A 17552-nucleotide genomic window follows, 5' to 3' on the forward strand; every position below is an offset into this window, starting at 1 on the left:
TGGTGTTAAATTAAAATGTAACTCTTAATTCTACTATTCCCAACTTAACATAATTTAATTTTAATATGGTGTCCTTAAAATTAAAACAAATATGAACCATGAATATATAGGTATAATTTATCTGAAAACAAAGTGATATGTATGGCTAGGTTTTGACCAGCTATGCTTGATCTATTTTTTAAATCCGTTTTCAAATGGCAACTAAGATGCACTACATTCAAAGGTAAGAAGCAATCTTGTTCTAAATTAGAATGATAGCTGACGTTGTATTTCATTTCTCCCTTACCTTTATACTGGAAAAGAAATGCATTGTCACCCATCTTCCCGCTAACCGTACTCTCTTATTCTTCTTATTGATGTATTCAAATAACCAGCTATATACATCTCCCTGGCATTATCTAGTCCACAGTCTTCCCAAAGAATTTAACATATCCCTCATGAAAGAGCTATATTTTATGCCTTGTTTGAATAAATGTGTTTTTTTAAGAATTTTGAGGACCAGTATTTCTGAGGTACAGGTGATCACTGGAGTGAAATGTGAATCTTCAAATCAAGAAGAAACTCAAACTATGAAGCCTGACCCAGGCAGGTATTGAAACTATTTCTCTTGATCAGAATTAACAGCTCTCAGTTGGAAGCGCATCTCTCCACAAGTACTAATGTGAAATGTTGCTGTTTCTTAGGTTGTTACAGAAAGATTCAGCATTTTCCACAGGAATAAATGGTTTGTATATCTCCCAGATTACTTGTCAATAGAGGAAACGGAGAAAAATAGCATTGTTTTCTTCATCTAACTTCCTTACTATTGAAAAACAATCTAAGTCTTCTCTTGATGAAAAGGTATGCTGAAGATACTCAGGGCTCCTGTAGTAAAAACAATAGGATTTTAATTTTTTTTTACATTCAATCATTTCTGGATATTTTCCCTATGATCCTCAAGATATTTAATTTTAACCACATTAGTTGTAAATCAAATAGACTTGGTCTTGCTACTTACCAGCTGTCTTGGATATATTTCTTATTTATGGTATAGTTGGCATAGTGCAATGTCTTTCTTTTAACATCTGCCCAAGAGAGAAGCAAATGTATCCTAAGACATACTCAGAGAAGTAGGGGCATGATTATTAATACTAAACTGCCTTATTTTTTTTTAATTTTTAATTTAAAAAAAAATTCAATTTAATTAACACATAGCATATTAGTTTCAGAGGTAGAATTCAGTGATTTATCGGTTGCATATAATACCCAGTGCTCATTCCATTAAGTGGCCTCCTTAATGTTCATCACCCAGTTACCCCATCCCCCCAAACCCCCCCTCTAGCAACCCTCAGTTTATTTCCTATAGTCAAGAGTCTCTTATGGTTTGTCTCCCTCTCTGATTTCATCTTATTTTTCCTTCCTTTCCCCTATGTTCATCTTAAATTCCGCATATGAGTGAAATCATATGATATTTGTCTTTCTGATTGACTTATTTCACTTAGCATAATACCCTCTAGTTCCATCCACGTCATTGCAAATAGCAAGATTTCATCTTTTTGATGGCTGAATAGTATTCTATTGTATATATATGCCATATCTTCTTTATTCATTCATCTGTTTATGGACATCGGGGCTCTTTCCATAGTTTGGCTCTTAAGGACATTGCTGTTATAAACATTGGGGTACATGTCCCCCTTCGAATCACTGTTTGTATCCTTTGGGTAAATGCCTATTAATGAAATTGCTGGGTCATAAGGCAGCTCTATTTTTAACTTTTTAAGGAACCTTCACGCTGTTTTCCAGAGTGGCTGTACTAGCTTGTATTCCCACCAACAGTGTAAAAGTGTTCCCCTTTCTCCACATCCTCACCAACATCTGTTGTTTCCTGACTTGTTGATTTTATAAACTGCCTTATTTTATTCAGGGAAAATAAATGATGTCCTTAGAAAGAAAACATTGCTGCCACCAAAGCCTCATGATATTGCCCTGCTCAAAGTTATGTATACTTCATTTACTTAGAATAATGTGTTCTAAACCAAAATATTTTCTTATGTGATTTCACTTTCCCTTTCCCTTTTCTCAAGGTAAAATAATCACAGTCATATCTCTTAGAAATAATGTAGATATTATCACTCCCATTTTGTAGATGAGAACACTAAGGCTCTGAGTGATTACGGAATATAAGTATAGGAAATTCTTAGATGAAGATTTTCATCTAGGTGAGTTGAGTGCAGTTGTAGGTGATGAGAATTATGCTCAGATTTGAGATCATTGTATTTTTTTTAACATTAAAAAGACATCTGCCTCTCAGTTTGCTCACTTGAGTCATGGTCAGTATCTCCTGCCACATACCGGTAGCCCTTGGGTGTGACATGAGGTCACTGAGCAGCAAAGGGCAAGAAGGAGGGAGCTAGATGCAAGGTGGTGGTACTGACGGGACTTTGGAGAGGGGACAATACTGGTACGGTGGCCAAGATACAGAGCACTTTCAGCACTGTTTCCAGAGAAGCTTGTTCCAGAACATCGAATAAAGTGAAAAGTTATGACATCTCATGGTAATCTAGCTGGGGATTAGAAATTTGGGAGTGGAGGCATGAAGACCATCATGACCACATCTGCACATAGGTACTGGAGTGTTTGTGATCTATGTTATGCACAAGGTCTGAGGTCCTGGGGATGAAAGCTATACAGGATTCAGATGGATAAGCTATACATTTGTTCAACTTAATGTGGATAAGTATATGAGACCGATCCATCACCCACTGTCACTTTCCTCAGCACAACTGCATTAATCATATTCCTACAAAATATTATTATTATCTCTGCTTTGAGCAGAACTAATATTGAAATCATTTATATGAATAACACTTTGGTATATTGTGGAAATAATATTCATCTTGGTCCTTAAGCTCTTTTAAAAAATGTTTTCTTGAGAAATTTGTGAATTCTTATTTTCAGGAGAAAATTCTTCAAAGATGTATTTAAGTTCCCTTTAAAAAGTCAGATAATGATGATAGCTAATCAAATTTGTTTTCGTTTTTATTAAAACATTTCTTAAAAGAGATTAAAATCAAGTGTACTTTTAATGGATTCTATTTTGTTTAATCTTAAATACCTTAAGTTTATCATTAACAGTTAGAGATTAAATGGGGTGAACTAGGCATAAGAATAGCTAAATACAATATCATAAGGGCTTAAATAAAAAAATGTTCATTTGGACAAAATCTTCACTTTCTATAGGTTTTCTCATGGAAGAAGTCTAAAAAGTATTGTAGAGATTCAGATACTTGGGGTTACACTTGCAACATTTCTATTCACTTTTACATTTCTTAATGGGCAAGATATGATCCAAGTTTATTTTGAGATTTTTAATATTTAAAAGTCTATTCAAAATATTCAGCAAGACAATGGAATGTGTGTTGAGATGGCATCTTGAATCAGCAGGAAAAGAAATCCAACCAAGTAGTGGGCAAGAATATTGAATTATGGATCTGAACATATTCTGGATTTGTGTAAGACTCCACATCCATTTAATGAATAAATAAAACCAAGGGGTGAGCTTCTGTGGCAGGTCAGAAAGGTTCCGTATATTCCAGATCTTATGAATCGTACAACCTAAGAAGCAGGACAGACATTAAACAAATTAACTACATTTGGACAAATTAAACCATTTCTCAAGAAAAAAAAATTGAACTGTAACCGGAAGGGCCAGAGAACTGTCCTTTGAGGAAGTGCTTATAAATTTATAAATTTATAAATATAAATATGAAACTTAAGCAGAATTGTGATTGCCTCTCAACATTTTAATGTCACATAAAATCTAGAATATTTTCCATAGCACTTGAATCTTCAAAGCTAACTCCATTATTCAGATGGACTTCAGTGGTTCACAGCATAATGCCCGATAATTTTCTCAGCTTTCACCCAAGAAATGTAAGGATACTAAGTAAAATCAAGTAGAAACTAACTCTCTTTAAGAAGGGAGACTTTGTCTAGCCTGTAATTGTGTCAGATTAAATGGGTTAATACCTTCTGTCTTAGCTTAAATATAAACTCTGGATTTGGGTGTTGAGAGAGAATAATTTTCTAGACTAGCCTCCAACGGACTAGAACTTTTTTAGGCTGCTTACTTAACAAATGGGTGAACTAAAAACCAAGAACAGTTTGAAAACATACTCAGATTTTTGGATGAAAGGTATGCCAAGATTGTTCATGTCAATCACCACAAATATTAAATTAAGACTAATTTGAAGTTAATCAGAAAGTCTCTTTTATCACTGTGACCTATAATTGCCAAATTTCTCAAAGTTCAGTATTAGTTATGGGTTAGATTAAATGATTGTGTTCCATTAATTATTAAGTGTTTACCATTTCATTAAACATTTAGTAACCACTGTTTTATGAATTAAAATAATTTCATGACAGCACTGGATTAGTCCATCAGATTTATAATTTTCCATGATCATGATTCTTTCTATTAGAATTTTGTTTTCAAAATCAGATATTGTAGCAATAAAATAATTGATAGAGTTCATGTTTCTAATATTAGAATTATTTGACTCAGTTCAAATAGGAATTCTGAATATGATAAAGGTGATAATAGCTGATAACAAAAGTGGACAATTTAATAAATGATTAGAAATACTGAGTAGCTAAGGTCAATAAAAATAAAATAAGATTCCCCCACCTCATTTTTTTTTACATTCAAGTAAATTCCAGATGGATCAAAACTTTTAAAACTAAAAATAAATCCAGTTTTCTAGCTGTAGCTCCAATATGTAAAAAGCTAGGAAGTTGTTATTCTCATCCTTACAACAAGAAAAAGTTGGACAAATGCAAATTAGCAACCTTTCTAGGACTCATCAGGTAACTGAGGTCATCGGCAGACTGATGCTCCTGGCATATCCAGATATAGAAGCCCAGATCTGGCTGTCTGGATCAGTCACCTGAGGTCATAACCTGGGAGGAGCAAACACATGGCCTTTTGATTAATTGTTGGAAACTGTGTGGGCTTCAGTGAGAACCATGATGTGTGAGCCCTTGGGGGGGCCTCACACATTCTTCATATTAAAGACCTGAGAACATGCCCTCCCAGCTCTGACTGGATGAGGGAAGAGCAGTCATCATGAAAGAAGCCCAGAATATTTCCACCTAATGCTCAAAAGGATGTGTCCTATGGGAAGGAGGAGAGAAAGGACTGAGCTCAATTCTGAAATCTTATCTCAGCTGGGAGAAGGCAGTTCCTCCCTGCTCACATTTCCACAGGAGATAGGGCTTTAAGAAAATAGATTGGAGGGGTGCCTTGGTGGTGTAGTTGGTTAAGTATGGGACTTTGGTTTTGGCTCAGGTTGTGATCTCAGGGTTGTGAGATCAAGCTCTGCATTGGGCTCTGTGCTGAGTGTGGAGTCTGCTGAAGTTTCTTTCTCTCCTTCTCCCTCTTCTCCTCCCAGCCTTGTGTGTGCTCTCTCTCTCTCAATCTCTCTCTCTCAAACAAACAAACAAACAAAAATCTTAAAAAAAAATCGAATGGAAATTCCACAGCCAGGAAGGGCAGTAGGAGGCAAGGAGAAAAAGCTGTATGTCTTAAAGAGGGGAAGAATCCCTTATGAAGTCTACAGCACAGAAACAGGTCCACTAAAAGGCTGAGACTTAATTCAGAAGAATAAATCCATTCTACCACCACACCAGTAGAGCTCCGATATAATAGTAGTGAATTACAGTAGAAAGAACAGCCAGATGTAGACTTTCTTTGGGAAAAAGTATTTCCATAAGCCCAAAGTCAAGAGTACAGATGAAAACAAAAGCTCTAGAGAAATACGAAGTCTCAGATAGTCACAGCTATAGCAAACATTAAACCCGGGCCAACTGCTAGTCAGATTAACATAATACTCACACTGAGGACTGTTTACCAAGTTCGTTATTTGATACATGTCTGGCTTTCAAAAAGCAGAGTGACACAGCTTGACAAAAGGCAAGAAAAAACACACCATGAGGAAATATGGCAAACATGAGAATCAGACACCCCTTTTGGAATTATCACATGGGGAATTTAAAATAACCATGAATAGCATGTTAAGAGATCTGATTGAAAAGGGAGACAACATGCAAGGACAGATGGGTAATATAAGCAGAGAGATGGAAGTTCTAAGAAGGAATCAAAATGATATCTTAGAAAAAAAAATAAAAGCACTAACAGAAATGAATACCTTTGGCTGACTCATCAGTAGACTTGACGTGACCAAAGAATTCGTGAACGTGAACATGGGGTCAGCAGAAAATGCCCATGAGCAGAAATGTAAAGAGAAAAAGGAAGAATATGAATACAATAACAATAGCAATAAACTCCCCAACATAATAGAACATCCAAGAACTGTGGAATATTATTAAAATGTGTAATTTCTCTATAAATTGGAGTAGAGGAGGAAGGAATAATGAACAGAGCAGAAAAAAATATCTGAAGTAACAATGGCAGAGAACTTCCTAAAATTAATTATGAACACCAAACCACCCATCCAGGAGCCTCAGAGAATACCAAGCAGGATAAACACCAAAAAAGACACAACAAATCATACACTATTCAAACTATAGTAAATCAAAGGAAAAGACAAAATGTTAAAGGACCTTAGGAGTGGGAGAACATTTTCCCTATAGAAGAACCAAGACAGGAATGATGCAGAATTCTCATTGCAGACGATGCAAGCCAGAAGACAGTGGAGCAACAACTTTCTAGGACTGAAAAGCATAAAAAAACCACAACTCTATCAACTTAGGATTCTATACCAATAAATATATGTTTAACAATGAAGATTGTATAATGACATATTAAAACATACAAAATCTGAAATAAATTATCACCAAAAGAGGTCCCTCAGATAGGAAGAAGATGATACCTGTTGAAAATATGTAGCAAGGTAAGGGAAAGAAGAAGACTGGAAAGGATCTACATTTGGGGAAAATTATTTTGCTTTGTTATTTTCAGTGATTAAAACTTTTCTTTAAAAGTTACAAAGCAAATTGTGAAGACTATGAGTGATTACCATATGGGTTATCTCATATTTTCAATGAGTAACTTCCAGACCGAGACCACATTATAAGAATTTCTATTACCTGATTTTTTTTTCTTGTGTAACAGTCATTCTTTTCTGCTTTTTAAAACTTGTTTTATTTGTTTAATCATTTTTCATGATGTTTTATATGAGCTATATTTTAGGTGATATATTGTAGCAACTCCGGGTATTTCTCCCCGACCCCCCACCACCTACCCAGCAGCCCTCACCAAATTTGTTATAGTTTAGAGTTATTTAGTGACTGACTGTGTTATTTGAATTTATTCTACTTCTCACAGAGTAAGCCTCTAATGTTGTTTCTTGGGAGGAACAGTCTTGGTTATGCCCACAGTCACCCTGGAAGGACAGTGGCTTTGGCATGGTTCCCTCTGACCATCTACTGATTGCTCTATGGTTATCGACATTGTCCTGGGGCATAAATTCCTCAAAAAACTCTACCAATCATTTTCCAAGTCCTTTAAAAAGACTATCTGCCGAGGTTAATGTTTGAGCTGTGTCTGGACCCCAATCAGGCTCTTCACTGCTGTCTCTGCTCCATGTGCTCACAGATGAACCAACCAGTCTGTAGTTCAGCCGCTGTTATATGTACACTGTCTATGAGCAATGAGTTCACCAAACTTCCCCTCATTGTCCTTCACTACAAGCTCCACTATTGGAAAGGGGTCTTGGGCTTGAACTTCTTCATGCTCTATTGCAAATGAAGTCAATCTTTGAGGTAAAGGTTAAGAGCTACCTGTTTTACACCCTTGTTCCATGCCCAGGAAAATAAAACTCTAAGACTCGAATCTAGGTTTGAGGATAATAGTGCAACTTTCACCGAATGACATCACTGCTTTAGGAGTAAAATGCTCAGTGGAGGGAAGCAGTGGTCTCAGAGCTTTTTTTTTAAGGTAAATTCTGCACCCAATGACTCCAAGATCAAGAGTTGCACACTCTATCGACTGAGCCAACCAGGCACCCCAGTCTTAGGACTTCTATGCCTGTTTCTCCTGGCATGGAATCATTGCTAGAGGAAGGATGATTGAGGTCCCAGGTTTCTCAGCTCCATGCCCAAGGTAGACTCTCTCCCACAGGGGAAGGATGGAAGAAAGAAGAGAGTCCCCACTATTCACCTGCCCTCACCCACCGCTTAGTCTCAGCAACAGGTATTGTGGGCAGTAAGTGAGCTCTCCATCTGGACACTGGCTGGAGAGGCAACCCCATGCTCTTGGCTGTGCCAGACCGGGATTTTCATCTAGCTGAATTGGTAGGAGGAAGGGAGGAAGCAGGTCTTTAAATGAAATCAACTCTCACTCTTTTTAGCAGATGTTAGTAGAATTTCTTGAGTAAATATTTCTTCATTTGCTATATATCTATGGGACCACTTCCAGAAACTGCTGTGTGTGTGTGTGTGTGTGTATCATGTATATGTATTTTACATATATATATATATACACACACACACACACACACACATATATATACATATATGTAATTTTAAATATATGTAATTTTAATGTGTGTATATATATATATAATTTTCCCTAGTATCACTGAGGAATGAGTCCATGGAGCTCCTTACATTGTCATGCTAGACCCCAATACTGCAGTGAAATTCTTAACAGCATCTAGTGTCCAATTCAAACAGAAATTACCATAGGAAGTAGAAACTCAAGAGCCTGGCTTTTGATCTGACTCAAGGAATTACAAAATTAACTACAAATAAGATAAAATAAAGAAACAAAGTGGTTCCTATTATATATTAAAATTCAGCTATTTGGAGCTAATGTATTAAATCCAGTAGCTTTATTTATTTTAAAGGCAGAAAACAGATCATGGACAAAAAAGTTGATGACCAACTGTAATACAGGTTATGAAATCCACACACACAATTATAGTCAAATTATCGGGTCTTTATTCAGATTCAATTTACTTTCAATTTATACAGAATTCTAACTATCTTAGTTGTCTGGTTTTGAAACCCAAAGCAGATTAAAAGTAGCTCGATGAAGCTGAGTAAATTCTACTGGTGTAAAATTTAAAAGCACATCAGAATAGATCCAGTTAGTATAGGGGAAAATAGTATGCAGAAATACAAGAATTTATGTTAGTAATGTTCATCTTGACATAAAAACAACTAAAATGTATTTTGTATATTACTTTAGAAGACAGTGATGCATATGATACATTGTATAACAATTTCCTGAAAAATCAACTCCAAATTTTGAAAGCTTTATAGTGGCTGAATTCTCAGCTCTACAGAAAATTTGGATCTAGAGCAACACATTCCCCCAGATTCCAGCTAGCCAGAACCTACTGAATTATCCATGCATTTTTAGTCTCAACCCACTAGTTCCAGAATAGATACATTGGGGAACAGATTTGAAGTCACATAGACAGCGCTGTAAATTTTGTTTGTTTGTTTCATTTCGAGCAATTAAAAACAATGAAATTTTTAGCACTTCCTTGAAATAAATACAATTATTTATCGATGACACATGTAAAAATTACTAAAACCTATTTCTCTTTCAAAGACTGAACTCATTAGCATAGTTGCGGAAATACAGAAGCATGCATCCATGAAACGGAATTAACATCAAGTATATGGCAAACACATACTCAATTCGGTATTTTGGCAAGCTTTTAGGAAGGAGCGAAGAGGCTAGAGAAGTGGCAAGCACGGAGACTGGTCTTACCCAGGAGTTTGCTGATAGAGAGGAGCCTTAGCCATCTCTGAGTTTACTTACTCTTATTTTAGACACAATTACAGAAACTTGGCAATGCGGTTTTTCAGTGCACAGCAGATTAGGAAGCAAATTAGGGGACTTTTTGAGGAAGCAGACACACAGACTGCAGCAAAAAGTGACAGCTGACTTAAGAGGAGATATAGAAACTTAAAAAAATTGGCATAACTCAAAAAGGTTGGACATTTTTGTATATGGAGCAAAAGGGCAAATGGCATTCCATACCTTAGTAGCCCAGAAGACCTGTATCTGTTTTACTTCATCCTTATGTTCTTCATGATGACCAAGATAAGATTAATTATATTCAGTAGTCTCTAGGAAAAGTGAGGAAATAGGAAGTATATTTTAGATTTTTTTTCAAAGAAGTTGAAATAAACTGGATGATCAAATGGGTTTGCCTGGTTTGTCTGAAAAATTAACATACACAAGTTAATTGCCCATCAGTGATGATAACTAAGTGTATTATTATCACATTTTGGGGATTGCTTCCATGTCTTCTATTTCAAATTTATTTCTGTCTTCATTTTTTAACATGAGTGTGAATTGCATAGGTGTCTTCTTAAAAATAGAAGTGGAAAAACAAATCAGTCTCTATGCTTTGGAAAATAAAAAGATGGTCAGATAGTGATATTTTGTTTCCTCTAAAGCAAAACCTCTCTTGGTATCATGATCACCTTACAAAGAAGTGCAAGATTTGAAATCCCTCTTTATAAACATACAACTTCTGACCAGGATTTTAATTTCTCTCTTAAGTACTGGATTACACATTTATTGTAATTTAATTGGCAATGAATTTTTTTCTTATACAACCTTAGATTTTATGAAATATGCTTTACATAGACTGTGAGAACCAGCACAAAGTGGAGGAAAATTTCTAGCATGAAAGAGAGAGTCCAGGATAAACAAAAACACAGAACTAAGAGAAAACTGAACTAGTGTTTGAAACAAACAAACAAAGAAAAAACAAACTACAAAACTGAGAGCTCAGAGCAAATGTTGCATCAAATGCAAGAAAAAGAAGGGGAAAAAAGCCATTAGAAAGGTATTATGCATACGTTCTGATTTCAAACGTTAAGAAGGAAGTTAGAAATGCAGGAGAGGAAAATGTTGTAGGAAAGGAAAGAAGAAAAAGAATAGTGAATATAATTAGATGAAAACAAGAGTTAGAAGATCCATCCAGGAGAACCAGAAAAAAAGAACAGAGAATGCATTGGTACCTGAAGGTTTTTCAAGAGTGACAGAGCAGCGGCCCTTTGAGTGAAGCCAATGTAATCCTTGAGCTAGTGACTCTGTGGCTCCCACATTCTTATCTTTATCATGGTACATGGAGAAATCTAATGGTCAAGAATTATATTTGACAACATATAATTTTAGAAAGCTTTCTAGAGTGGCATATGACATTGTATTTTTTTAAATTTAAATGCAATGAGCCAACACATAGTACATCCTGATGTAGTGTCCAATAACTCATCAGTTGCATATAACAGCCAGTGCTCCTCAGTGACATTGTATTTGTATAGATAAAGACAACATATATGAAGGAGTCGTTATTTGAAGTGCCCTTACAAGGAAGTTACTCAAATTGTCACATCAATGTTGTTGATGTAGGGATACTTGGCGTTAACAAGGAAGAGGAAGTACAGGGAAAGTGATCTCTGTCTAGAGGAAAAATAGCTAATTCTGCAAAGTTCCAATATATTACTCAAACAGATCTCATGTTTGATTTCATTTCCCAGTGGTGTGTTAGCTGAAGATGATTAGTATTGTGTAAAATATATTATTCAAGAAATTGAATGTTGTGGGAATTTTCTTTTTTGTATCTATTTCAATAACATTCTGGATTTTGTATTAACACAGTAAAATGTTGTTTTTGGGATATAAATTCCAGTAAGGGTTTTTTATTGTGTTGTCATGTGTAAAGTAAACATTGTTTTTTAAAGGAATACTTCCTAGAAAATCTATTTTCTCACTGTTTAACTGAAAAATTATCTAATACAGACTAACCTGCCTTTTGTGTAAGAGAAATAGAATGACCAGGGTATAAAGTAATAGTCATAAAAGTGAGAATAATTTAAAATGTAAAATTTATCATTTTAAAAGAAATTATTTTTGAAAATTTCACACTCATTTTATTTTTTTTAAATGTTTTTAAAAGATTTTATTTATTTATTTGACAGAGAGAGAGAGAGACAGCCAGCGAGAGAGGGAACACAAGCAGGGGGAGTGGGAGAGGAAGAAGCAGACTCCCAGTGGAAGAGCCCGATGCGGGGCTTGATCCAAGAACTCCAGGATCACGCCCTGAGCCGAAGGCAGACGCTTAACGACTGAGCCACCCAGGCACCCCTTCACACTCATTTTAGTATTAAATATATTTTTAGAAACAGCTTTCCTGCTGTTTTATTTTAAGCAAAAATAATTCAGTGCCTTCTTAATAATAACCTCTTTTTATAATGTTAAATTACTTAATCTGTTCTTAGAGTAGAGATTGGGAACTTGAGCAAGTCAGTTAATGTAAAAATTGCACAAACCCAGAGCTTAGACATTGGAAGCTCTTTGTTATTTTGAAGATTTTAATTATCCATGAATAAAAACCCTTGTAGCAATATTAATCTGAGTCATTGGATTAATCAATTCTCTCAATGACCATTTACTATTATTATATGGTAAGCACAGTGCTAGGCCCCATGAGTGTTGAACAAAACTAACTTCTTGACCTCTGGAGGCTCAGAGTCGAACAGCAAAGAGTCAGAAAAGAAATTCATTATAGCACTGTAACTAGATGTGGCTAGTGATGTGGAAATCGCAGGGTTTGGAGCCGACAACCGAGAAAGAATTCTTGAGACATTTTTGGCGCAAAAAGGTTTTATCAAGCACAGGGACAGGACCTGTGGGCAGAAAGAGCTGCACCGGGGTCCTGAGGAGTGGCTGATTATATACTTTCAAGTTGGGAGCGGGCTAGGGAGAGCATAAGTCTCTAAGGAATTTCAGAAGCAAGGTTTCCAGGACCTTGAGGGGTTAGCTGTTGTTGGGAAAAGGTCATTTATTACTGCCTGGTAAAACCTTAGTCATGAGACCCTTCGGATGTGTATCAGTGGGCCATATGCTTGGAGGGTGATTGCTAACATACATCTTGGGGGAGTAGAGATAAAGGAAGTTTCATAAAGAATTTCTATATGCTTAAAGTAGACTCACAGATCCTGGGGGTCAGGCTAATGTTAGGCTAAAATTAACTTTTGCCCTTAGCGAAGTGTCAACATCGAGGCAGCTGAGTTTCTAGCTCTTATTTCCAGGACTTGTCAATGGGCTGTAGGCAGTAAAGAAATTTAATCTATTTTTTTCTTTTTCCTTTGTTTCCCACATCAGCTAGTAAAATAAACTAACTGGTTACCCTTAAAAGAAATGGCATTTATGGGAAGAACACTGGAAAGTTCAGAGATGTAGAGGGAAGGCTGAGGACCTTAGCTGAATAAAATCCAAAGGGACAAAGATTTGGTAGTTGTGGTGATGGAGCTTCTGGGCACCGCAGGGGGCATCATTCCCACTTGGTCAGAGCCTCACCACTGCTGGATTTTCATGGGGTGGGCTGCTCTGCGGTGAGTTATTTCTCATCGCCCTTGCAACTGTCTGTCACTCCCTCAAGATTTGGACTGAAGGTGGAATATAGGTTTGGCTGAACATGCTCTGGCTCTCAAAGAGAAGAGAAAATACTGGTCCCATGTGGTCCTGAATTTGGATCCAAGGTCAAGGTTCTAGTCATAAGAGTCAAGAGGAAGGAGCGTGGGCTGACAGAGTGTCCTGAAGGGAGCAGGTAAGTCTTGGATGGGTCATGCTCGCTTGAGCAAGCCCAGCGCTCATTTATATAAATTTGATAATAAAAGGAGAAAATATAATGTTCAGTACCTGCTTCAGGACTATTTCCGCCTGCTCATCCTTTATATTTATCCATGTAACTACTATTCTTGACTTCTGTATCTGTCTAAATTTTCTTTTTCTATATTCAAGTTAATATGAACATGGGGTCTTATTTCCTCCCCATTTACAGATAACAAAGCATATTAAATCACTATTGCACATCTTGGTTTTTGTATTTAATATATTTTGGAGCCCTTGCCCTATCAGTACATATTTTCCTCCTTTTTTTTTTACAGTCCCAGACATTATTATGGATTAGCAAAATTTATTTATCTTTAATTTAAATTACTTAGAACTACAGATAAACTGATTTAAATTATTTTAATATAAATTATCATAATTTAAAACAATTCCGTACCTTATTGATGTATATTTGAGTTTTTCCTTCAATCTTTTGCCATTACAATTTTTGCAATGAACATTCAGAGGTCATTTTGCAAGTAAGTATATATATATATATATATATATATATATATATATATATATATATATATATATATATATATGTACATATATATCTGCCAGTAAAATAAATTCCCATATGTAACATTTCCAAGTTGAAAATACATGTATTTGTTATTTTGAAAAATATTGACAAAATTTCTTCCATTAGGGTTGAATTTTCGCTCTCATCAGCAGTATATGAAAGAGCCCAATTCATCATAGCCTCTCCAAAAAAGAACATGACATTGAACTTTAGTATTTTTGCCCATAAGATAGTTTCAATTTTTTTGTCACTTTTCTTTTACATTTATCAAATTTTGCCAATTTTAAGTTTCACTTTGAAAATTTTTGTTGTTGTTGTTTATTAATGTAGTCAAATTTATCTTTCCCTTACTGTTGCTAGGTGATGAATCGTAGTTAGAAAGGTAATCCTCACCACACTGTTAAAATGGAATCTAATTATTATTGGTTATTTTCACATTTTAATCTTTGATCCATTTGGTAGTAATTTAGTGTATTGTGATGAAACTCCAAATCCATCTTTTTTGCATGGATGTCCACTTGCCCATTTATTGGTCTCTAATTTGCTCAATGTCTTGGATATCATTTTTATCCCACACTAAATTACCATCCACATTTGATTTACTAACAGATTTTTAAACACAATACAATGATCCATTTGCCTGTCTGTCTGAAAGAATGCATTTGTTACCCACTAGACTGATGATTTACTTCTTATAATGGAAAAAAAGACCTTGACACACTATGTTGCACTAGATTTAATTTTAACTCCAAAAAAAATAATTGGTAATAATATGACAGTATAAGGATGCCAGGGAGAAGGTAGACACAGGGAAACTTTCTTTTTTGCCAATAATCTCTCCCCTGCAACTCTTGAAATTAACACACAAGGTGTTCTTTAGGGTTGCAGTGTTGACAGCTCCTTTTCAAATGCAAATATTAAACTGCTTAAAATATTTTTTTCAACAAAACAAAATGTAGCTAGAGGTGAGCCATTAGACACAGCAGTCAAAAATCCAGGATAGGTAACATTATAACAGAGGCACTGGAGAATCACCAACGAGGTCTTCCATTTTAAAAGATTTTATACCTTTCTGTTCCCTGCCCATTTATTTCCATAAAGTCGTATTAGAGTAATCCCATAGTCAGCAATCTGCTAAGTAGTGTATCAGGAGCTCAGTAAAAATTCAATATATGCTTCTAAAGCGAGGAATTTTTTATCCAAAGTAAGAATCGATGTTCTTGCTACCAGTGAGAGTTTGAGGACTGTTATGCAAGCGTATTCCCTTTATTGTCCTTACATGTTACAGGTGCATTCCCAAAGCTCAAAAACATTCCCCAGAGTAGGGGCACAAACATGGGTACATTTGATGGAAAACCACTAACTTCTGATTCTTCGTTACAGTGACTTTTAAATGTGCTGGAACACGTGAGCACCCACTCAATTGTCGCTGGGTCTCAAGCCCCACGCATCTGGAGGACAAAGCCTTCTGCTCTTGAGCCAAAGTTCATTCGCTCATTGGTCATTCGTTATGTTAGGCATAGTATCTAAATCCTTATGTCCTAGAGGACATCCTTAATTAAAACAGATATTCTTTTTCATTTTGGTCCCTATCATTTATTATACTTTACTATAGTTCTCTGTATACTTTTCATTAGTATAACTTATACAATGCAACATAGGTACATTTGCTTTAAAATTAATTTTATTTGTGTGTAATATCATAAAATACACCCATTTTAATATCACATTTAATGAGTTTTGACAAACATATACATCATGTAATATGCCTCCCCCCAACACACAGGTCCTCAAAACCTAGAAAGAGAATTATTTCCGGTCACTTCCACGAGTTCCCTCCTGATGCTGTGTTTCCTTTGTAGCTGGTTGGTCGTTGCCTTTCCCTGTCCCCGCCCCCAGGCAACCGCTGATCTTTCTGCCAGCCTCAATCAGCTTGCTTTTCTAGAATTACATATTAATGGGATCAGAAAGTGTGCACTCTTTTAAGTTTCTCAACAAATGTTTTTCTCTCAACAAAATGTTTTTGAGATTCATCCATGTGGCACATTATCAATTCATAAATCTTTTCGTTCTATCTTTTGCCCATTTAAATGCAATTATTGCCTTAATAAGTTGTAGACATATATAGATTGCATATATAATTGCATAATATAGGTTTTATATATTCTGGACCCCAGTGTTTTGTCAGATACACGTGAGGAAAATTTATCTGGTCTGTGGCATGTCTTCTCACCAGGAACCAGAAGTTTTTATTTTTGACGAAGTCCAATTTATTATTTCTTTTCATTTTATGACCCGACTAAGGTATCTCCACCTATCTTAAATTTAAAAGAGAGAGAGAGAAGGAGAGAGAGATGTTTTCCCTATGTTTCCTTCTAGAAGTTCTATGGGTATAGATTTTACGTTTAATCCATTTTTTGTTAATTTTTCTGTATGCTGTAAAGAAAATATTGTCGTTTTTTTTTTTCTTCCCCTCCAAATGATATCCAGTTGTTCTGGAACCATTTATTGAAAAAACTTTAATTTCCCATTGAAATACCTTGGCACTTTTGTTAAAAATCAATTGCCCATATAGTAATGATTTACTTCCTGGATCCCTTATGATCCATTGATCTATATGAACCCAGCTGCCTTCATAATGTTAGCTTGTTAATGAATTCTGAAATAAGGTAGCATAACCCCTTCTGCTCTAAATATGTTCTACTCTTGCAAAATTGTTTTGGTTGTGCTAGGTCCTGTTTATCCTCATATACTTTTACAAATCAACTTATAAATTTTTACCAACAAAATCCTGCTGGGAGTTTGATGGGGTTTGCCTTGAATCTATAGGTCAATATTGGAACAATTGATACCCTAATATTTTCCAAACAGGAGAATTGTAAATATACTTATTTATTTAGGTCTTTAATTTCTCTCAGCAATGTTTTGTAGTTTTCAGTATACAGATCTTGCACATATTTTTGTTAAATAAACCCTCAACATTTCATGGCTTTGATGACATTGGAAATTGTTTCTTTGTTGTAGTTGGCCATGCTATTTTGAAATTATTCATGGCTACTATGTAGGAATAAAATTGAGTGTTAAATACTAACTTTGTATCCTGTTAACTTAGTATTTGGGGCTTTTGGGTCGTTCAGTTGATTAAGGCTCTGATTGTTGATTTTGCCTCAGGTCATGAGACTGAGCCCCAAGTTGGACTCCGCATTCTGTGGGGAGTCCACTTGGAATTCTCTCTCTCTCCCTTCCCTCCACCCCTTCCAACCATGCGTTCTCTCTCTTTTTCTCAAATAAATAAATAAATCTTTACAAAAAATAAACTTAGTATTTGTAGTAGCATTTTAGAGATTCCTTAGGGTGATTTACATACCTAGTCATGTCATCTAC

The sequence above is a fragment of the Ursus americanus genome, chromosome 6 (assembly GCF_024610735.1).
Source record: "Ursus americanus isolate L20-20 chromosome 6, mUrsAme1.1.p, whole genome shotgun sequence".
Classification (NCBI taxonomy): Eukaryota; Metazoa; Chordata; class Mammalia; order Carnivora; family Ursidae; genus Ursus; species Ursus americanus.